This window comes from Kryptolebias marmoratus, linkage group LG2 (assembly GCF_001649575.2).
Source record: "Kryptolebias marmoratus isolate JLee-2015 linkage group LG2, ASM164957v2, whole genome shotgun sequence".
Taxonomy (NCBI): domain Eukaryota; kingdom Metazoa; phylum Chordata; class Actinopteri; order Cyprinodontiformes; family Rivulidae; genus Kryptolebias; species Kryptolebias marmoratus.
In genome coordinates this window covers 28,872,574-28,896,114 of record NC_051431.1, presented here as the reverse complement: position 1 = coordinate 28,896,114, position 23,541 = coordinate 28,872,574, and the positions used below count along the sequence as shown (strand labels likewise).

At 37.4% G+C, this 23,541-nt stretch overlaps 1 long non-coding RNA gene across 1 annotated transcript; it reads right to left on the bottom strand.

Annotated features, from left to right (window-relative positions):
* Window positions 1–6,024: 6,024 nt before the first annotated feature.
* On the bottom strand, window positions 6,025–23,508 carry LOC119616725. Its single transcript, XR_005232725.1, has 4 exons — window positions 23,477–23,508; window positions 9,508–9,556; window positions 6,156–6,344; window positions 6,025–6,096 (listed from the first exon to the last, which is right to left on the bottom strand). It is a non-coding gene; the product is annotated as an uncharacterized LOC119616725 (long non-coding RNA).
* Window positions 23,509–23,541: the final 33 nt, after the last annotated feature.

Here is a 23,541-nt window from a genome sequence, read left to right as displayed (position 1 = left end):
AAGAACATCAACTCAGCCTATACATTTCATTCTGCAGTAAAAATTATCTTGCTTGAACTAACATCATTTTCAATTAACTAACATGATTCTCAGTAAAGAAATATGATAAATCAATCTATTTCCACATTGGTGTTTAACCTTGACCTTTGGCAGGATAACCACCAAAATTTAATCACTTGTTCCTTGTACCATGATGAACGTTTTCTAGAAATTTCTTGAAAATCTGTTCATAGCTTTTTGAGTAATCCTGTACACAGATAGCCACTCAAAAAACAAACAGACGCCACCAAAAACATAACCTCCTTGGAGTAGGCAACTAGACTCACTCAGAGTTCAAACCTCTGCTAAGTCTGTAGGGTCACTGACCACTTGGAATCCTTTGAAAATTCCTAAATCCAGATCGTCATCTGGGTCATGAACAAAATCTAATCGCTTGTTCCTTGTATCATGTTTGATGTTTCCTGAAACTTTCATGTACATTTGTTCATAACGTTTTGATTAATTTTGTGCACAGAGAGACTAACAGACAAACAAACACTACCAAAAACATAACCAACTTGGGGGTTGTAACTAGTCATATCTGCATTAGGTGACGTACCTGTCATTGGCTGCCTAGATACTGCAGCAAAAGAAGCAAATGAAAACAACAACGTTCCAGCATTATTCTATGTAGTGCAGTCTGAATGACTACTACTGGGCCTGGACCTGATTAAAGCAAAGTGACTTTCATTAAAGAAGATAATGCAAAAGAACTGACACAAAAACATGTAGGGTGAATAATGTAGATTCTGCTTCAGCCCACCGTTGTTGATGTATTAAAGGATTTATCCACAAGGTTCAAGTAAACAACAAAGTTAACCCATATGACAAACACTGAGCACCACTGATACAATTGAAGATTCTGAACAGGACTTGATCTCAGAGATAGCAGAAATCTCCCCTCACCAAACTGAGCTCTTGCTTGCTAATTATAATGCTAAATGTGAAGACTGTCGTGAACTTACAAAACTGCAACAAATAATAAACTCAGGATAGCCTAAAGTGAAGAAAACCCTTACAAAGGAAGTCAGACTTTACTTTCTTGTGTATCATGAACTGGCTACAGAGACACCACTGATATTCAGTGGAAAATGTCCTGTAGTTTCCAAATCTCTGTGAGAAAAAGTTGTGCAACTAAAGGTTGTGTCTGGTTTTGGGGTTTCTTTTTTGTATTTAGGGTTATTGTTGTTTCTCACGTTTTAGTTTGGGTTTATTTTATTTTGTTAATTAGTTATTTTTATGTTTAATTTGGTTTTAGTTCAGTTTTTGCTCCTTGTGTCTTTGCATTTCTATCATCATTCACTTGTCCCCAATTATCATTTGTTTACCTGCCTTCCCCATCTCCACCTGCTCCAAATTAGTAATCACTCACCTGTGCCCACTTCCCCTAATTACCCTCTGCCTTTTAAACCTGGTCGTCTCCTCCACTTCCTCACTGGTCCGTTGTCACTTCATGTGCTGTCTGGGTTCCCTCATGTTCTCTACGTTTTGGATTTTTGTTATCGTTTTGTTCTGCTGCCTCGTCAGCTTTTTGTTTTTATATTTAAAATAAATTATTTTTATTGCTGGAACCACAAGATGAGTCTGCACATTGGGTTTGCCTCTATTTTCACCCAACCTGACAGGTTGTGCTCATGAAGGACACTAGGGTCGCCTGTGGCTGTTCTACAAAGGGAAAGCCATGCACCAAGCTACACAAAAGACTATGATGACATCCCTGTGATTCGTAGTCAATCCTACTATGCATTTAGTTACTTCAGCTGACAGTATTATCAGCCAAGTTTCCTTTGTAATTGCCAGATGTTTGTTTCCTTTTCTGCCTCGGTTTATCATCTTTTGTAAATGCATATTGAATGACTCTTTATTTTTCATGTATATAATTTCTTCCTTCCTGTTTTTTTATTTTATTTTTTGCACTCTCACAATCTACTTTGTACTTTACCAATTCAAATATTAAAACATTCAGCTCAATCAAGAAGTGTGCTTTAACGTTTGGATTTTGTAATTTTTTTGAAATATTGAACTTTTCTTATACAACTTTACTTATAAAATTTCCCATATAGAAAAACATTGAGATTTCTAATTCCTTCAAAACTTTCTCTATAAAATCTGTTAAAGCTTACTTGCTCTGTTTTCGTCTTCATTCTCCATTAAGCTTTTAGCTACAATTTTGCTGGTTTTAGCTATTAGCTATGATTTTGCTCATTTTAGCTTATACCTACTTTTCTGCTCATTTTAGATTTTAGCCATTGTTCTGGTGACTTTAGAATAGAGTACTAGATTTGCTAATTGGATCTGATTTTAGGTTTTATCTACTGTTTTACTTGTTTTAGACTACAGCTACTTTACTTTTAACTTTTCATTGTTGTGCTCAATTTAGCTTGCTTCCTCTTTTTTATCTTGTTTTCTAATTGTTTCATCTGTTGTTCTGCTTGTTTTAATTTAAAAAAATAAATTTTATTCATTCAACACTTGGCATTCACACTGCATTTTCACAGAAAGTGTACATTAAAAAAAATCATGTTTTCTTGTTCTTTATGCAGTGAGGTTGCCTAAGGAATTTCTTTTTCTCAAGAAAATTCTTGAAAAAAATCCAAATACGGTAAACACATTATATATATATATATATATATATATATATATATATATATATATATAGTTATTCTTTTGGATATGCCTACTTCATACACTCTTTTTAGCTAAAAGTGGATTTATTTTATGTCATGCAGATTTTCTAAGATTTACTGACCAGGTGAATATCAGTCAGAATAGGTTAGGGTTTTATGGAGCTGGGTTCTTAAATAATTTATTTTCTGTGCTCTTGGTTCAGTCTTTAGTGGATTTCATTGCTCAGATATTTTCTATTTCATTTTGTAATAATGCTTTATATTGCATATTTCAATAATCTCGATTGTTTGAGACAAAAACCTTTTAAACTCTCTGCCAGAAGAAGTAACACATAGAAGTCTACCCAGTCTTGATAAAAACCAAAGTTCTTATCAACTTCAGTTTGTTATTCTGATTTTCTTCACTAGGGTGTTTTCAGGCTTTTGCCTGCTGTGGGTTGACTTCACAGGGAAGTGGTGGCCAGTTAAAGAAGTCACCATTAAGGATAGAAAAGGTCATCTACTTAAAATAAAAATCAAAAACGCAAGAAAACATATGCAAGTAAAAAACAAACATAATATCATTCTAATAAAGTTTAACAACCAACCTACATCCAGATAAAAGTTAATCTGTGCACAGACCACAGTCCATCCTGTGTGAAGACCTCTGTTTTAGAGTTTCCTACTATTTCCACACTTTAATTTTCTTTTATTCATTAAAGTCAACCTACTCATTTGTCTGCCTTCCAAGTGAAAGCCTGCATTTGAGTCATCTATCCAACTTCTCAACCTATGACAACGGAACCTAGAAGGTCAAATGAATTATTGAAAATGTGTTTATATTTAGTTCCAATTAAAAACTTTCAGTCTTCAAAGTGGATTTATCCAAATACAAGAAGGCTAATGCTAAAATAATGATTCAAGTTGAGCAGGACAAGAGAAATTACATATATCTGTTAGAAAATCATTTACTCATATAGTTTACTGTTGGAAGACAAAACATATCAAACAAGCAACTTCTTAAGGAGATATTGTACAACATTATTATATTGACATCAAACTGCTAGTTAGATGCAGGTGCGCAGCAACCTGAAGAGCAATGAGGAGAAATATTTAGACACAAATTTGACCCGTCTCCCTTTTCATCCTACCTAAACATGGTTTTATTATCGCCTGCAACCAAAGGCAAACGCAGTATGATAATGTCTGTGTGTGATTGTTTGTATGTACTGCAAAATAGCTCATGATCAAAAAGACAAATTAAAACTTTTAGAAATTAAGTTAATCTACAATCGATTGTCTTTTGGAGTCAATTTCATTCAAGATAGCTGCCATAGCTAAGCAATATTGTCAAACACAAAAAATGGCTAAAACTATTTCACAGATATTAGGCTTAAATTTTGTGACATTTTAATTCAATCTTCAAAAAACAATCACTGGAATCAACCAAATTCAACACTGCCACCACAGTGAAAGGACACATGAATCACAAAAAGGGCTATAACTCTGTCAGTGTTGCAAACACTGAGCTAAAATTCAACTTGATAGTAGCTGAGAGACATGGATAACACGTACTCCAAGTACTACACATTGCACAACACTTTTGCTTAAAACTTTGGCATTAATTTTTAGAGTCAACACTGTCTGTCTGTTAGCAGAATATGTCATAAACCACTAGATGAATTATAGTAAAACTCTCAGAAAATAATAATTGGATGTACATCTATGACTCATTAACTTATGGAGTCAATCCACTTCAATCTGGCTTCTACAGGTGATTTGCCACCACAAAAATAGCCCCAGTCAATTTTAAAATTATTTTGCTAAATTTTATGATAGTAGCTGGTCATTGTCCTCAAGATATACTCTGAGCACTAATAAAGCTCAAAATATCTCACTATATCGTAAGAGGTAACAGATAAGGTCATTTGCAATTTTAGACCAAAATGGGTACAATTGTCTCTAACATGCTGACAGTTACAACCTGCTTTAAAACTCATTTTAACAGTTAGCTTACTTATTATCACTCCTATCACACATACTCACATCCTCATTTGCCCCATTGCCGCACTCCTGTCTAGACTCTTTTTCCACATCTTGTTCTGTCCTCCAACGCCTCACACACACACGTACACAAACACACATCCTGCAAGCCCTGTGCAGAGCCAGTCGGCCCCCCACGTTGTGTGCCCATTAACAGACCTCTGTTCACTGTAATGATGCCTCTCCTTATGTTCATGCAGATGCTGCCGTGCTGAATAGGAAGGGAAAATGCAGGATCCTCAACATCCACATTATTTTTTTCACTGCCACTCTCTGCTGTCACATGCTTTAAACACAAGAACAAAGGCTTGACAGTTAGCTCCAGATTTTATTTCTTTGCATATCAACATCACTTCTGCAGTGCTGGACTCCATAACCTGTTTTTGAAGTTGCACATGTAGCAAGTTAATTTTTTATGTATGAACATTCTCAAAACATGGAAAATTGTTTATTTTTACTGTTACTATTTTGAGACTCATTCTCTTTATTTTTGTTACCAAGTTCATGGTTCCGAACATTGCTTGTTGCATGAGGACAGTAATTAGTGTGACACACCCCGCTCCATGTGCGCAGCTGGCGCTTATTTTGCCACAGTTAAAATGAGCTGTCTGTGCTGGGAGTTTTCTGTGTTGGGAGCTGTATCAACTGTCCACTGATTTGTGCCTTTTGCTGCTGTTTTAAAGGGTGCAATAAACGTGCAGTGTCCAGAAAACTGCTTCTTGTGTCTGTGTGCCGATTCTGATGACCATTCGGAAGCTGCTACATGAGCAAATGAGACACGTACACAAGCAGCTTCTGCTTTTGCCCTAGCACGTGCTGCTGTAGCACTGACTGTTGACATACTTGAGTGTTTCGAACTTGAACCCACACTTTTTTAGCTTTTAACTGACACCCCATCTTGAGGAGGCTTCACATATCAGTTGACATAACTGCTTTAATGATGTTCCGCCAGTTGCAAACCGTCTTTTTACTGTCCTGCTCTCCTTGTGTGTGTCCAACACAATTTAGCAGTAAGCCTAACTCCAGTCGAATGAATACGTGAGTCAGGATGTAGCTTCCTTAGCTCCAATTTATTTAGATGAACCACGTACACTTTTAACATGGAGTAAAACTGTAGGATAGAAACAAAATAGTTACTTTTAGCTTAGCGTCATCAGAAGAAAGTTAAACACAGAAAATCTAGAAAATCATGCTTGCTTTAAAATAAATCAGCTTGAAACCATCGGCGTCAGCTATCGTAATCAAGTCTTACATTTACTATAAACATTCTCCACATATACACCTTAAATGAAATTCTACTCCTGAATATTAAATCAAAACTTACAGACGGTGATGTCTCTGGCGTAAACAGAAAGCAGATTGCAGTGCACCAGCTCAGTGGCCTAGTGGTAGAGTGTCCGCCCTGAAACTGGGAGGTCGTGGGTTCAATATCATACCAAAGACTGCAAGACCGTGCTTGACACTCACCATTAAGGGTTGGAATTGGGGGGTTAGATCACCCAATGATTCCTGAGCGCGGCACCCCTGCTGCTCACCGCTCCCTCAGGGGATGGGTCAAAGGCGGAGAACAACTTTCACACACTCAGGTGTGTTACAATCGGTGGATCTTTCTTCTTTCTTTCTGGATGAACTTCCTCACATGTAGCTTACTGAAAACTAACAAAGATGGCTGACTTACTGTTACATGTCCAAGCTGACCTTCAAAATAAAATATTTCATAAATAGACAGATTAAACATTAAACACCTATCTTACAACAAATTAAAGCACAGAACAGCACGTCATCTTGCATCTGGCCATAAGTCTTCCCAAGTATTTATGATAAGCATACCAATTGTCAAATATTTTTGTCATGTTGTAAATGGTATTGAAGGCTCACTGGTATAATGCAGGAAAGGCAGTGGACACAGTACTGAAGTGTTGATCCTCATCATTAATTTTGTTTTGTTTGTTGTAATAAAATAGGAGACAACAGTTTAAACTCACAAACTTTATTCTAGTAACTGTTGAGACTCCATTACAGAAAAAGGCTCACCAGTATTCTCACTCTGTTCTGTATTCTAACACAGTCTCTTCTGCTCTATGGTGCCGTCTGGTGACAAAAAAGAATAACAGCAATAGAACAGAGCAACAATGCATTTACTGTGTAAACCTAAGAACCCAACATCTATGACAGAATATATTTGGCATATTTGTCCCCCCTTGTCCTTTGTCCCGCAACACCCTGTGCGGGACAGCCAAAAGTCCAGCATTTGGCCCTCACACGCCAGACTTTGTATTTCTCACGCAAAAAAAAACACACACGCACAGCCTTTTTATCACTTTAACGCTATATTTTGCGAGTTTTCAGATCCCTTTGGCATTTTTTTAAAGTGACTAGCGACAAATCTAGTGACTTTGGCGGCTCAATGTGTGAAAGCACTCATTCTGCAACGTGCCGTAAGCCCCGCCCACTTCCCCAAGCACTGACAGCTGTCAATCTTACAGCAGAGAGGAGACCCGCTCCAATCTGTGTCCACAGTGGCGCTCCCGCATGCCCCCTCGAGCACACGCGGGTGCGCGATTGTTTTCGTGTGAGTCGTGTTGTCATCTGATATCATAGAGCTAAAGATGGAGAGGTAGAAAACTGAAGAGGCAGAAAGATAAAGATGTAGGCATGAAAGATGAAAGCTTTTCAAGAGGAGGCCTGGAAATGTTCAGGTTAGCTAAAGCTACTAATACTAATAAATAACAAGTAACCACTGTTTACTGATCAGAATTTACAATATAACAGCTGAGAGGATGGAGAGAAAGATCAAAACTTGAGAGCCCTGATCTTAAGCAACTATGATATGTGTTTAATTCAAATTAATTGATCAGAATTCAGGAAAATCATGTTGTATCTATGATGTTTGTGTGTATTTCTGTGAGTGGGTTTTTTGCATGATGTTTTAAAGACACGATCAGCTGAAGAATAGATAAGCTGTGTCTTGCAAAACTTTTTATATACAACTGTATATATTTGGGCAGACAGACTTAAACACAGATAATGTAATACTTAAAATGTGAATGTGTGTGTATGTGTATGGTTGGGGGCAGGTGTGTGTGTGTGTGTGTGGGGGGGGGGGCTATGTTGCCCCACATCGACATTACCAAATGTTGGCAAGTATGCATTTCCATGCTCCGTAAGAAGTCATGAAATCGAATCTCAGTCATGTGGTTGTGTGACGAAAATTGTGTCATTTTTTTTCGCATAGCAACTATGTCCACCCCTTTATGACACAAGGTCTGGGACGAACTTTTTCACACAGGTTTTTGCATTAAGTATTGTGTGATTGGTCAGAACTAGTTGTTGTGAGCGTGTTAATAAGAGAAAGCTGGTGAGCTTTAATGGAGTTTGCTTCTACTGCTCTGCTAAGAAGAAACTGACCGAGGCTGTGAGAAAATACAGCCGTCTTTATGACTGGTCCAGCAAAACTTAAAAACCTATGAACTTTAAAAGACCATGGAAACACAGGTGGCTCAGTGTGGCTGTGGTGGTTCTTGCATTCTCTCCCTATGCATGCATGGGTTTTCTCTTGGTAGTCCAGGTTTTTTCCACAATTCAGAACCATGAATGTTAAAATATTAGGTAACTCTAAATAGTCCCTTAGTGTGAGGGAGCATGTGATTGGTTCTTTGTCTCTGCGTCCCTCTGATGGACAGGCAACATGTTCAGGGAATACCCTGCCTCTCGTCCAATGACTGCTGGACAGGAACAGGAACAAACAGGTAAAAAATTGAATGGAAAGACATCAGCTACTCAATTGTAGTTATGACATTAACAGACCAATTTTTGAAGTAATGCATATTGCCTGCTGCCTTTCATTTCAGAGTTTTAGACTAAGATCATCTCATGTTGAGAAATGTCATTTAAAAAAATTCTTGAAAATAACATTATGCACAAGCTCATGCAATATTGCAATGTCTCATGAAAACTTGCATGATCTCTTAACAGTTGGATTATGTTTTAGAAATGGCTGTCAATTACTACCACACAATATTTTTGCTCGGTATCTGTAAAATTCACTGCAATATTGCCACTTTTGTGCTGGCTAAAGTTGATTAGGTGTGGTGTCCATTTGAATTGGGTTGACTCCAAAAATGAAACAGTTGTAGAGGTGCAACCTGAATAGATGCAGATTTTGTGTTGGACTTTAGAAACCAGTCTTGCTGAAGGCTATTTGGGTTGAAACAGCATGTAATGCAGTAAGCTCTCCACAGGAACACACATAGTGTGAAGGTTTGGTGTAAACATGTTAATGCTGTTCACACAATTTAAGAATAAAGAAAGTAAGTAAAATTGTGTGGTTTACTTTAGCTTTGTGTGTTCTTTACTGATGCTTAAAACATTCTTGGTAGAAACCACAAACTGAAAATTTTACTCTATTTTAGGAATTACATTTAGTGCATCAACAAGGATTTAATTTTTCTTTGACCTATAGTGAAGACAGTGTAAAATATTGTAAAAAAAAAAAAAAAAAAAAAAAAAGAAGAAAAACAGGGACCACTGACTTGTACGGTCTCAAACTTTACTCGTTGTGTCTTCCAGAAAAGCATCTGTGCAAACTGCCTTTTTTTGTACCCCCACAATATGCATGTTGGATATTTAATAAATTAGAACCATCTGTGTTATCTGGCTGTGTTGATGGATGGCGAAGCCCCATATTACTTTGATGGAGTTCTCTGTAACAAATCTCACTCTGTAGCACTGCCAGCAGACCACCTGCTGAAATTTGTTTGCATTGAACCACCAGCTTGCTCTTACATGTACATGAACAGTAAAACACATGGTTACTTACAGACTGCCTGGTGTCATCTGTACACCCAGGTATGCAGATGTTGCAGCTCCTGGACACAAGAAGACAATAAATAGGTCAGGTTTAATTGAATATTTATTATTTGTCAAAGCCAGTCGATCTAACTTAAAACATTTGACAACAGAAAATTTCTAAAGGAATAGTCCAGTCAACTTTGAAGAGATATTCTGTCAAATAGTTATCAATTTATCAACCATGACATCAGTCGTAGAGCACAGAGTGTGAAGAAAGAGACAAAGGTATCCGTCCATGCTAGGCTAATGGTTAACCAAATAGGGGACCAGATTTTTAAATAATGTTTCAGGCTTATAAAACAACTCTTTGTCAAAAACAACATACATATTGGTGTGAGAACGCGACATTAACTATTATTAAAACTTTACACTTTGGTATGACACCATTTCTTTAGTTTGTAGCTGTTTTCTCAACTAAACAGCATCCGTGTTACCACAAATGTATGTGTGCTGCTGAATGTACCCCTAAAAAGGCGCGTTCCTTATTAGGTTAATGAGGAACACACTATGTTTCTTCTTTTTAGAATCCAATGTAAATCTGTTTACAGATGCTAAATGAAAAAGTGAAAGGCTTTTGGTCTGATCAGTGTTGAAGAACCATGTTGATTTTTTTTTTTTGCAGGGAAATATGTTTAACATAGAAATGCACTTTGATTAATTGCAGATACAAAGAAGTATATTGTTTGAACTGCTTTTTGTGTAATGGACAACAGCTTTTTATTTAATATGACAACTTACACTGCCTGGCCAAAAAGAAGTTATCACCTGGATTTAAGTAAGCAAATATGTACGAGCCTCCTTTTGGATAGTTACTGCATGGGCGATTATGTTTTAGCTGGTAAGAAATGTGGCTGAACAATATAAAGTGAGAATGTTGACCTTACCGGCTCTACCTTTTCAAGCTAGCAGCAAACACACACCATTTTGCACCCTTTCAACTTTGGTCGACCACAAAGTCACAACATACAACCTCTTCTTTATTCAATTTTTGGAGGGAGAAGCACCCCTGCGTCTCCTTCTTTCTATCCCTGGGTCATAAGCATAACTTGAGCTAATACCATCATATATTTATATAAATATATCATATTTATATACCATATCAGTATATCTATATATATGCTTAATGCTACAATCATAGTAATCGATGTATAGTATTCTGGTACATTTAATCCAAATACATTGGACAAGAAATCCAGATTTCTGAACAATTTGATCTTTTAGAAGATCAAGAAACATTATCCTGTTCATAACATTGCTTATTAGGTGAATTCAACACTTTGTTTCAGATGAGATAACATGGCCTTCATTTGTTCATTGTATAATTTTAACATATTCGCAGACATTAAATAGTTGTAGTCATATCACAGATAAGATGAACTCATCACTACTTCCTAACATTACCATGAAAGAAAGAAATCTTTAAAATTTAGTAGAGGAGATTTTACACACAATGACTGAAGTATTGGTAATTGAAAGGGGTCAGTTGTTTGACCTGAGAGCATTCAGATCTGTAACGCTGATGAAGTGCACCTTAGTCCCTGCTGCCTTCTTCAGTTTATAAAAGATGGCGCTCTAATAATGAGAAATATTGTCTTAAATGTCTTAGCTAACATTTTGAGTACAAGTTGATTCACAACTGATGCTGTGGCTTCTAACAGCCAAATCTACTGTAAGTATGAGCATGAAAGGTAAAGGAGTGGCTTCTTCTCCAAACATTCACAGGTGAGCTGAGGTTTCCCGTAACAGAACCCTGAATACTGAGTTACCCTGCAGAGCTGCTCTGTTCCATTCTGTGCTCCTGTTGGGCTGCTCCACTGTAAATGTGTGCCAAATGCCCAAATGTGGCTGGAGATGAGCATGTAGTCGCATTTCAGAGCAGAAGTAAAACCTGGTAGAAATATGGTTATAACAGTCACTTTCACAGTCATGGCTCTGCTAAAACTCAGTTGTTAATGTGTGAATGCTAATCCAGCATTCGCACCATTATTTTCCATTGTTTTGAAAGTTTTTGTTTGTTTGTTTGTTTGTTTATTTTCCATAAATTTTTATGATCTATTTATTTGTGCATTTTAATCTTTTTTTGCTTTTTTAGATATTTATACATCACAACATTTATCTCATTCAGAAGATAGGTGCTAGGACTTTTGGCTTTTGTAGCTTTTCTATTTTTCAAAATATTTAATTATTTATAAATATTGTCCCATTGAAATGCATTAGATTTTTTAATTCCATCAAAAACATTCTTCTCTTTAAAATTTGCTGCAACATACATACTCTGTTTATGTGTCTTATGCTACTATTATCATTTTCTTGTTTTTAGCCTGCATTTTGCCACATTAGGCTTTTAGGTGGCTTTTTTTTAGATTAAACAGCTCAGTTTAATATTTTTCAGCAAAGTTGTTCAGTACTCAACATTCACTCTGCATTTCTAAAAAAAATATGATTTCTCTAGTTTCTGCTGAAATAGCCATACTTTATTTCCAGCATTTTAATAATATGGCACACTGATTCAGGGGATAATGGTCATGGCTGCACTGGTAACTGATTTTGTATGACAGACCTATTTTCTGGAGGAAGGAGCATTTCAAATGATCATGGAGCTTCACAGTGCTGTTTACAGTGAGAGTCTTAACAAAACAAAACAACACACACACAAAGCGAAAGATTTAGATCGCTTTTGTCACCGTCATAGCTTGCAGTAAAAGAGAAGCAACAAAAAGTACAGTTCAGACTTTCATTCACATCTTTAAAATGTGATGTGTCCCATTGCAAACAGTCTATTCTGCGTAATTGCTGACCAGTTATAAGCAGCCTCTGAAGCATTTAAAGCTTGGCAGAGACAGAAAGAAGGTGGGGGGTGGAGAGGTTCATTCTGAGTTTGAGCTCAGCTGTGATGTAACTGTGGACGATGGCTGTGCCTCAGTCAATTTAGGAGGAGATATCCTCAAATGACCTCAGCCTCCCTCCCTTCTTTCCCTCTCCTCACTTCATGTTGGTGCTATTTATCTTTTCCACTACCACACCCCACACCCACTTCCCCCCACCAAAAAGCTGTGAGCTGTTCTCTTCTTATTTCCCTTCTCTCGCTGTCAGCTTGACTATGCATCACTGCTTCTGCTCTGCATCCTGCCCAGCATTCCTCCTCAGCTCTCAGGCTGCAGCACTTGCACACATGCTGTAAACACACACAGGAGGATGCTCATAACGTGCTAATGAAAAACATTAGCATGTTGCTAACTTTCCATCCCTACAATAAGGCCAACCTCACAGCTTTAAAAATCAAAATATACTCTATATCTACTACATTTTAACACCCCTCCACACATCTCCAGCACCTTTTCACTTCCCTCTTTGCATCTTCTCTGCCTCTACATGCTGGCCTGGTAATTCAGAGCTATCTTTTTCATGATGAAGGTCATGTCCTGCAGTCTCTGAGTCCTGATCAAGATGAATACTTGGAGTGCCACATCATTTAAATCCCAATCGTGAATGTCTCTGTACATTTCTGCATCTGCTTTTGTGCTTGTGTGTCTCCTCTCCTTTTGCCTCTCCTCTCACTGACTGATGGAGGGTGGGGTAATCTGCACCGGTTGCCATGACACCAGACAGCCCTTGCTTGGCGAAGGCACGTAGCTTCCTCTCTGCTCTATTTCCCTGGAGCCCTCCGTTCAGGAGAGTGTGTGCATCTGCATCCAAGTGTGTGTGCAGATCTAGGCGAGTCGTATATGATACACATCGCCACACAGTTAAATTTGCTGTCTTACCATGTTGACCAAGGCAAGTAAAGCAAACTGTACTTTTTTTTTAACAAAATAAATAAAGGGTTTCAATACAAGTATTTTAGTTAAACCTTTGAAAGTGTAGTAATGAAAATTCTGTTTCTGTTACTGTATAAGACATCATAGTGATATACAGTTGTTCCCTGGTTCAGATGAAGCAAATCACCCTCAGCAACCCTTGCATTCCCAGCAGCAGGCATTCATGTCATATTCCATCCACAAATATTATTGTATGCACAGTTTCACTACCATTTACAGCCATTTTTCTATTTTATTCAGTTAGACCAAACCTAAATTGTGGAGGGCATATTTGGAAGATATTTAGCTTCTCTCTTTTGGCTCCCTGTCAAATTCAGAAATAAACTAATACCTTCTAACATTCAAAGCTTATATTAAAGATCTTTTTGTTCCATATTTTCCTAATAGAGCACTTTGCTCTCAGACGGCAGGTTCACTTGTGATTCCTATAGTTTCCAGAAGTATAATGGAAGCAGTTATGAGTTATAATTTGTGCACCTAAAAGGAGAAGTTATCAGGTTCTCTTTTGTGAAACCAACTTCCAGTTTCTGAGTGTGAGGCTGACACTGTCTGCTTTTAAAACTAGACTTATGATAAATCCTATAGTTAGGGTTGGCTTGGGTTTCCTGAGCTACCCCTTAGTTATGCTGCTATAGGCTTAAACTGCTGGAGGACAAACTGACCACATTTCCTAACTTTGCTGCTGTCTTTACTCTCGCTACTCTCCATGTTTATATATTCAATTATTGCTGTCATTAACCTGTGTTGTTCTTTGTTTTTCCTCTCATAGAAAGTAAACCTGAACTAATACCTTTCTTGCTGTTAAAAAGGAGTCATTCCTTTCTACTGTCACCTCTATGCTGCTTAGGATAGGAGATTGCAACAACGTGAAGATTTAGCACAGTCTGCTGTTTTCCTTAGACAACTCTTACTTATTGGCATTTCATTGCATTATAATTGGAATGAAGTGTCTGCAGTTGGTTTGAATTTGGATATGAATTTGGATATGAGTGTTTTATGATTTGGACTTGTCTTTTTTTACATAGTGCCTTGAGATTCTTTTTTTCTTTTGAATTGGTGCTAAATTAAGAAACAGAATTGAACTGCATAGCATTCTGCCCAATGATGTACTGTGTACTCAATCACTATTAAAAAAAAAAGAGTATTTATACTCATCATCTGCTCCTTTTCACACATAAGAGGTGAAAAGAGACCAAAGCAGATTAAACCATCAACAATAGCCATGGATAAAACTGAGTTCTCTGCTTTCCCAGATAAGACACACAAACCATCTTTCATGAACAAAAATCCTGAATCAAAGACAAATCACTGCAGTTGCATTTAGCTAAACAAAGCTCAGACTCTTCTTTATGCTTCAGAAATTTGACACATGCACATCTAAACTTATTTTTGTAGTTCAGTGGAATACTTTAGACTTAATCCCTCCAGCAAATAGTTGCTGCAGTGCAATCACTTTTCTTAGTCTCAAAAGGCAATTACAGAGTTTAGAACCACTCTCCTCACAGCTCTCGGAATCCTAATAAAAGTGTCCGTGCCAGCTCCTATCCATCTATCTCCAGACTCCAGCCTGGATGAATAATTTAACAGGCTATATTTCCAGCCATCTGCTTCTTCCACTCCCTCTCTCCCTCTATTATTCTGCTCATTTCTCAGACAAGTTGCTTGGATCAGATTCTCCTTTTTTTTCCTATTGTGGGCTTCCACCAACAAAATTTTAATTAAAAAATATTTATTTGTTTTTATCTTGCTGTCACTCTTCAGTCAAGAGCATCAATTGTTAATGTACATTTTTAAAAATCTGAATATTTGGAATAAAAATGTTTTACAAGTAGACAAAAGTTTGTTTGAGAATTTAAAGAACACCACAGCTTTCATACACAAATTATTTTATAGTTGTAGGTACTAAACTGATAGACAACTGTTTCTAACTCTCCAATATTCCCTGAAATCATGGTTAAAATAGAAATACATTCATAATAGTAAGCAGACCTATGTACATATTTTAATCACATAATTAGCAAGGATCTACTTCTACAACACTCCCTATCAGGGCCCAGCAGAGGTCAGCCAAGTTCCTCGTTCCTGTCAGCAGAACAAGCAAAGTGACCACAAGTGCCTAGGAACAAAAGGGGTCTCTTCTGGTGAATGCAACAGCTGCTCCACCTGAGTGGCTGATCCTCACACAACAGTTACTGGATGAATGAGCAGCAAGAATCCCAACCTCAGAGAACTAGATAAAATACAGAGAGCTTATTAAATTTGCTAAAATTTGTTGAAGAAGCTAAAACTGTGTTGTTAGAGTTAAAAAAAAAAGCAAAGCAGTAGCTAAAATTAGCAAAACAGAGGCTAAAGTTAATAAACCTGTAGCTAAACAGAACTGTTTAGCTACAGGTTCTGCAGTGCTCAGAACCATTCATGTTCTGAGCACTTTGAGTCGCCTTGTGCTGAAAAGTGCTATATAAATAAACGTACCTACCTACCTACCTAAATTTAGCAAAGCAATGCTAAATGTAGTAAAACAGTAAATAAAAGATACATTCATCCATTTTCTTTAGCAGTTTTTTCTTTTTTGGTTGTGGGGCAGCTGGTGCCTATCTCCAGCAGTCACTGTGCGAGAGGTGGGGGACACCTGGACAGGTCACAAGTCCATCACAGGGACACATAGAGACAAACAACCATTCATGTTCTCACTCACGCCTAGGCACAATTTAGAGTTATCAATGAACCTAAAATGCATGCTTTTGGTGTGTGGGAGGAAACAAGAGTATCCAGATTAAACCCATGTGAGCACAGAAAGAACATGTAAACTTCCAGCCTTTCCACACAGAAAGGCCAGGAGGTGAACCTGCAACTTTCTTGTTGTGAGGTGACAGTTCCAACAACTGATCAACTGTAGTTAAAAGCTGAAAGTAGCAAAAAGGTAGCTAAAGGCTAAAAGTGTCAGAATGGTAGCTAAAAGTAGCATAAGAAGTAAAAAACAGAGCAAGTAAAATGGAACAGATTTCAAAGACAACAATATTTTTGAAGGAACTGAAAAAATCTCAATGTACTCTAAGAGAGAATTTTGTTTCAAATAAAGCTAAATATTTGTAAAAGTACAAAAGTTACCAAAAAACAAGCCATAGAACACTATTCCTGATCAAACTTAAAGTTCTGATATACGAATAATTAAGATAGCACAATGTATGCAGAAGAAGTTAGATTCTAAGAACTCATGGAAGAAACCATAAACATGAAAAGATATATAGATATGAAGAATTGTTTGTAGAACAACAAGCTTGATTGAACAAGTTCTCTGAATCCAAGCAAACATCAAAAAAATGTTTCTGAAAGGCATACAGTGATAATGCTTGTTATTATGAGGAGGAAGATGGAAAATAAAGTGTCTGTAATGAATAAACCTTAACATGACAGATTTCTTTAATTTGAAAGATTCTGTAGATCATCCTTCATTATGAGTGTGTTTTAATTTCTGATCAAAAAATAAGGTATCAACTTACAATGAGTCAAATGATATAGTTGGCATTGATTCAACTTTATTTTATAAACACATTATTCTTTTTCAGTTTATATATGTAAAACTTTACCCTGTAGTCAGTCTTGGTGCTAATCAGATCAAAAGGTTTTTGACTCAGTTACTCACCACACTTTAGTCGCATTGTTTATTCACGTGACCGCCTTCTTCTGCTCTGGTTCTTTTTACATCGTACTTACATGTCTTTGACATATATGTTTTATACAATTCACAATCAGACTGTGAGAAAGTTTTGTTTGGAAGATAGTTCTTACAATTTCCTAACTTGAACTTAAAAGATGTCAACAGTATTTTACAATATTTTACTCTGATTTAGCATTAACACTACTTTTTATTTAAATTTGTTTTGTACATGTTTTGCAGTCTAAAGACTTCTGCAGCCTGTGTGCCATTTTAGCTATTTTTACATAGAAATTCAGTAGATGAGTGCTGTGACTTTCAGTATTGTCTGAGTAGGAATACATTGAAATCCCTTCAATTTCCTCAAGAAACATTGTTTTTTTCTGAGCCTATTTGCTCTAATTTTGTCTTCAAATACTACATTAAGCTTTTAGCTAGCCTTTTGATACTTTAGTTTTTAACTATAATTCTGCTGCTTTTACTTTTTAACTAATTTAAACTTTTAACCAGCCTTTTGTTACTTTTACCTCCTAGTTAGCTTTTTGCTACATTGAGCTTTTAGTTGGTGTTTATTTGTCAACTACAGTTTTGTTAGTTTTTAGCAAGCTGTTTGTTACTTTTAGCTAGCCTTTTGCTACATCTACCTTTAAGCTAGACTTTTGCTACTTTTAGCTTTTAGTTACCTTTCTGGTACTTTGTATTTTAGTTATTGCTTTGCTAATTTAGCTTTTAATTAACATTTTGCTCTTTTCACCTCTTAGCTATTGTTCTGTTTTTTCAACTATAGTTTCAGCTTTTTCAGTATGTTGCAGCAAAATCCTTCAACATTCACACTGGATTTTCAGAAACTATATTTTCTCTGGTTCAGTACAGTGTGTTTAGGCTTCAACTTGTGCAGACTGACTTCAAATACTTTGAATCAGAGGGTGAAATCTGTCCATTCGAAAGTAGAAAGTGTGAAGTTGGCACAAATATCTGTGAGTGTGTGTGGATTTGGCTGCCACAAATAAAACAGACAGAAATACATACACACACCAAACTCTAATCTATCAATATTCCAGCTCTCTACTGTCTGGCTGCTGACCCTGCTGGTGGGGTTTGCTGGCAGCGAGTCAGCCAGCCAGCCAGACAGACAGACAGACAGATGATCAGCCAGCGAAGCAGCCAGCTGAACCTGCGCAGCCCCTGCAGCACAAGCAGAACCTATCACAAACAAACAAACAAACAAACAGTCTCTGATAGACTCAGACATTTGCATTCAGCACAACCTGCAATGGCAGCCTGCATGTATTTATAATCTACTCTATTTCACATAAAGTAAACCCTGTGAACCTCAGCACATTGCATCAGCCACAGTCTGAGAAAGCAGCATACACCAGCTTTTGGCATCTTGTCACCTCTGTAACCCTTCACTTTCTGTTCCCTCAGACACCTCATAGCGCAAAGCCTCTGACTCTTGGTATCCTGTTTCTAGGAAATGAAATCCACTGGGGGGCTGAGCTGGGGGTGGTGTAGGAAAGTAAGTGGGGCAAAAGCTTAGGCAGTGAGGGTGCATGTGAAGGCTTCAGATGAATGTGAAGCTTTGCACACAATAGTATTCATGCAAGGTGTGTGCTCTTCGGTCAGAAACATGAGTGTGGTTTCAATCATGACAGGAACAGCAGCACGTTTTGTTATGGTTTCGTTCTAAATCATGTTCGTTTGGATCAGGATATCAGCATCAAACTGGTGAACTGTGTCAAACAAAAGGAAGGAATTACAAAAAACAATCAACTGCTGCACAGTAAAATGAACGGAAGGTAAAGTGAAAGTGGGTATACACACATGCACACACACAAAAAAGATGTAGAGAGAAAACATGCAAGTAGGTGATGAGGGGAATAAAAGAGAAGGTTGTGTGTAGGGAGGAGGTGGCAATGAGGGACAAGGACAGAGGGGAAGAAAATTCAAACTAAACAGCAAGAAAAGAGGGAAAGGAGAGGAGGAGTGAAAGGAAGGGTATCTAAAGAAGGAGGAGGAGGAGGAGGAGGAGGAGGAGGAGGAGGAGGAGGCTGGGGTCTACTGCTGATGATGATGCCGGAGCACAGCGCGGCCAGGCTGAACCCACTGAACTGCAGTGGAGGTCAGGGAGTCCAACATTCCTCTGGAACACTGTGTTTACACTGCGTAAGAGAGAGGAGGGGGACAGGGAGGAGGGGGGAGGCTGGATCGTGAGGGAGGGGAGGGGCTGGGGGGTGCGAGTGGGACGACACGCAGGGAAAGAAATAATTTCCGAAGACGTTCTTTCAGGAAGGGTGTGTGTGAGAGAGAAAATGAGTGTGTATGAGTCATTTCTCCTATAGATGCATGATGGATTTCTAAAAAATATGAGAGTAACATGATCCCCACCCATACCCCACCCCCGTCAACACTGATGAAATCAGCATTGATCCTCATTTTCCTACGACAACAAAGAGCAGCAACTCCTCATCCAAATCAAAGGAGAAACATTAAAATCTGATGACTCCGTGATTGGTCATTCTAAAACTTTTAAAACTTAAATGAAGGTCTAGCATTCCTTGAAGGAAAGCATACTGCTTATCAACTTTTATGCCAGAGTTTTAAACTAAAATGTTTGTATGTATGTTGAGAAAATTATTGCTGTTTAGGTCCAACCTTGAAAATAAAATTGTGTGCATTCTCACGCAATATCTTGCATGACCTGTTAGCACTTATGGGTATGTGTTGTGCATGACTGTCAGCTACTGCCACACCAAATTTAAACTCAGTACTGTATATTTATTGTTGTGTAGTCTAAGGTTAATTAGCTGTGGTGGATATCTTGAATAGGGTTGACCCCAAAAGTTGATGATTACTTTTTATAATCTGCGCATCCAGTTCAAATCCATCCTCTGGTTCACCAGATACTTTGCTAATGTCCAGAAAAACAAACACACATGCACATACACACGCACGTACACACACACACATACCAACACACACAGCAAAAAGACATGAGCAAAAACATTATTTCTCTGCCTTTATCTTTGGAAGCGGGTAATAAAAATCTAGAGGAGGGAAAAAGAAATAAATTTATAAGGTTTGATAAACTTTTGATGTGTAAAAAAAATTAAAACAATATAAAACAAGGACAATATATATATATATATATATATTATAGATTTTAAATATTAGGATATTACGATGATTACAATTTTGAAAAGGTAAGCGTTGAAAGATATTTATTTCCGCTAATGTTGAATTTGACTTTAAAAATAAAGAAATCTAAAAAAAAATACAGAGAACAAGAGAGACTATTTTCTTTACTTTTAAAAATTGTTTTAAAGAAACTAGATGTGTTATCAACAAATAGAATGCACTGATTAAACAAAAACTTTATGTATATACTCCTGACAACAAAATAGAATAATAAAATTACTTTTTACATGTTTGTTTTATTTTAAAACAGGTTTCTAACTGAAATGCTCAACTATACTGAGTCGGAAAACTTTAGTCACAAAATGTTTTGTGACATCGACAACATAAGTTTGGTCTCTGAATTGCTGTTAGAGCAGCGTGCGGTTGCAGCACAGACTTTAGATCAGCTCACGCCAAGCTGCTGCTCGGCTCCTGATCCCAGAAAGATGTTTCCTTTCCCCATCTGCTGGCACAACACAAACACTACAGAGGAGCCTGAACACTGCTGGCTGACACTTCAGAGGAGTATTAAAATGTCTTCAGCAAATCTTAAAATGAATTTACAGCCATTACCAGAAGGTGAAGGTGAAGCAATATTGTTTTGCCCATGTCTGTGTGTTTATTCATTAGTAAAAAGTAATGAATGGGTTAAGTGCTGATTTTATTTGGAAGTCAGCTTAATTCAACCGACCTTACAAAATGCAGAAATGGCTAAAAATCAGTCATCTTTACAGAAATTGTGCTAATATTTAACTGAGTACCATTCCCAACACTTGCGTGATGTGCTAAAAATTGTGAGATACTTTTACTTACTATACTAACAATAACTATTGGTGTAAACCCTGTCTGTTTGCAAAATGAACCAATTGACAAATTAGATATTATTCTGTCAGTCCGCCCCAGGGCAGCTGTGGCTACAATGTAGCTTACCGCCATCATTGTGTGAATGTGTGGATGAATGGGTGAATGATTGTAGTGTAAAGCGCTTTGGGGTCCTTGGGCTAGATAAAGCGCTATATAAGTGCAAACCATTTACCATTTATTCTAACTCTAAGAAGGTAATCACTGGATGTACATTTACACTGACTGATTATCTATTGAAATCAATCCAGTTTAAGATGGTCACCACAGCTAGTCAACGTTAGCCAACACAAAAATTGCAATAACTTAGTCAGTTGTGCAAATATGGAACTAAATTTGGTGTGATAGTAGCTGAGAGTCATACACATTACATACTCTAAGCTCTACACACTGCACATCTTTGCTTAAAACTTTGGCTTTAATTGTTAGAGTCAACACTGTCTTGTCTGGAAAAGTAATCATCGAATCTACATCTACAACTAAAACATAAGAACTCAACCCAATTCAAGTTGGCTGTGACAGCCAATTGACATTAGCCAACCCAAAAATGACTATCTTTCAGTCAGTTTTAGTCGTAGTCGTGTGGCTGTGGCTGATGGCGGTGGTGGTCAGCTTGAATTAAAAGTGGCATAGAAGGTGGTGGGCAATATGCATTCTTTGAAAGAATGCCAAACATTTACTATTTGTCTTTTTGTATTCAGTGATATGTGCCAGGACCATTTTGATACATGCATTAGCATTTGAATCAAATCGAGCCAGTGAGTATGGAGACTCAGTAAATATTAAGTGTTTCCTGTGCCATCTAGGGAGTTAATGCTGCTGTCATCAGTCAGAATGACATTTCAGAGAATCACAGCAGAGAGGGAGACAACTTGCTGCTCAGGCTTTCCAATTGGATAATCAGTTTGTTCCCAGACTGCTTTATAGAAACACTTTAACACAGAGGAACAGCGTCTGCAACACCACCACCAGTTTGGGCATGTGACAATCTTTTACTAGATTTAAATCTGAAACCTTTGGCCTTTTCCTGTATGTCTGCCTCTGAAGGCGCTTGGTTCCTCTATATTGTCAAGGCTTTTCAACAACCTCAACTTCAAAACTACAAATCACTCAGACAGGGAGCAGATAAGTCACAGTTTTACAGCAGTTGTCTCCCAGTCAAGTCACGAGCTTGAACTTTTGTCTCCAAAAGCACAAAAGCAGAGTGTCATTTGACAACAGGCTGACTGACATTTGACCAGGATTTCCCAAAACTTCTTAGATCGTAAGACCGGTGCTCAAATTTAGGCCGACGGCAGGAAGTCATGTTACAACAACCTTGTCAAACAAAAAGGATACAAACAAAAGTAAAGCTTTTAAGTATTTTTTTTACTAGCCACCACCACATAAAAAGTAATTTACATCACATTAATCATAAAAACTGAGAAAGTTTATTGTTGCACACCAACCCACCAACCTTGTACAAGAGCAGGCCTAAAAGATTATGAAGTTTTTCTCAGGTTTCTCTGACTATGTCAAAATGATCTAATCCATAGAAGCTTGTTAAACTTTGCTTTACAGTAGAATCATCACTGCTTTTTAAAGTTAGAGATGTTTATTTTAGAGTACATATGTATTAAGTGATCTCAAATTTGAGGGGAAAATAGAATTGTACTTGCAATTCCCAATTCACTGATTGGTATCAGAAAAGCTGACACACTACACTCCTAACTTTTGTTGTTGATCTACTGTCTGTGGTTAAATGCTGGAGCACAGCCTTTGTGATGTAATGGGCCAACATGCCTGTGATATGAAAGTATTTTAAAATACAAAAAGAGAGCAATTCAGGAACAGTCCGCAAAATAGTGATGAACAACAGGCTGCCAGAAAGCAACAAACTGCCAGACTGCGAGCCGCTGGACAGTAGCAAGCAGTAAGCCGCCAGACAGCAATGGGCTGTCAAACAGCAGCAGTCCACTGAACTACAAGCTAATGTTAATACTAACACTAAGCTTCAGAATAACAAAGGTGGAAAGTAGCAAATTACATTTACTCACAATACTGTAATTGAGCATGAATTTTATGTAATTTATACTTTAAGTAATTATTTGAATCTATAAATCTACTTTTACTTGTGTTTCATTTATTTCAATTATTGTACTTAGCTAAATTTGAAATTCCATCCATTACTGTGTAAAGAATGTGAACATAAACATGAAATAAAATCAGGAGGTGTGATGGCCAAACCCATAGCCACACTCCACTAAAGTCAGTAACTCTCATGCACCCTAATTCATTCATTAAACATGAAACTTTAATTTGTAATAAAATGTTGATTTAAATACATTAGTGCTATTTGTAAGCGTGCACATTTAGTTATTTGTAACTCATGCTCATTTTGGTTTGTCCTTATGATTAATTCTTTGTTTGTTTTACCGGCTTCTCACCTGACGTGGTTGCTAGGAGTTACCTGACAAAAGATGGTGGCCAGGGCGTGGCACACCTAAAAGCA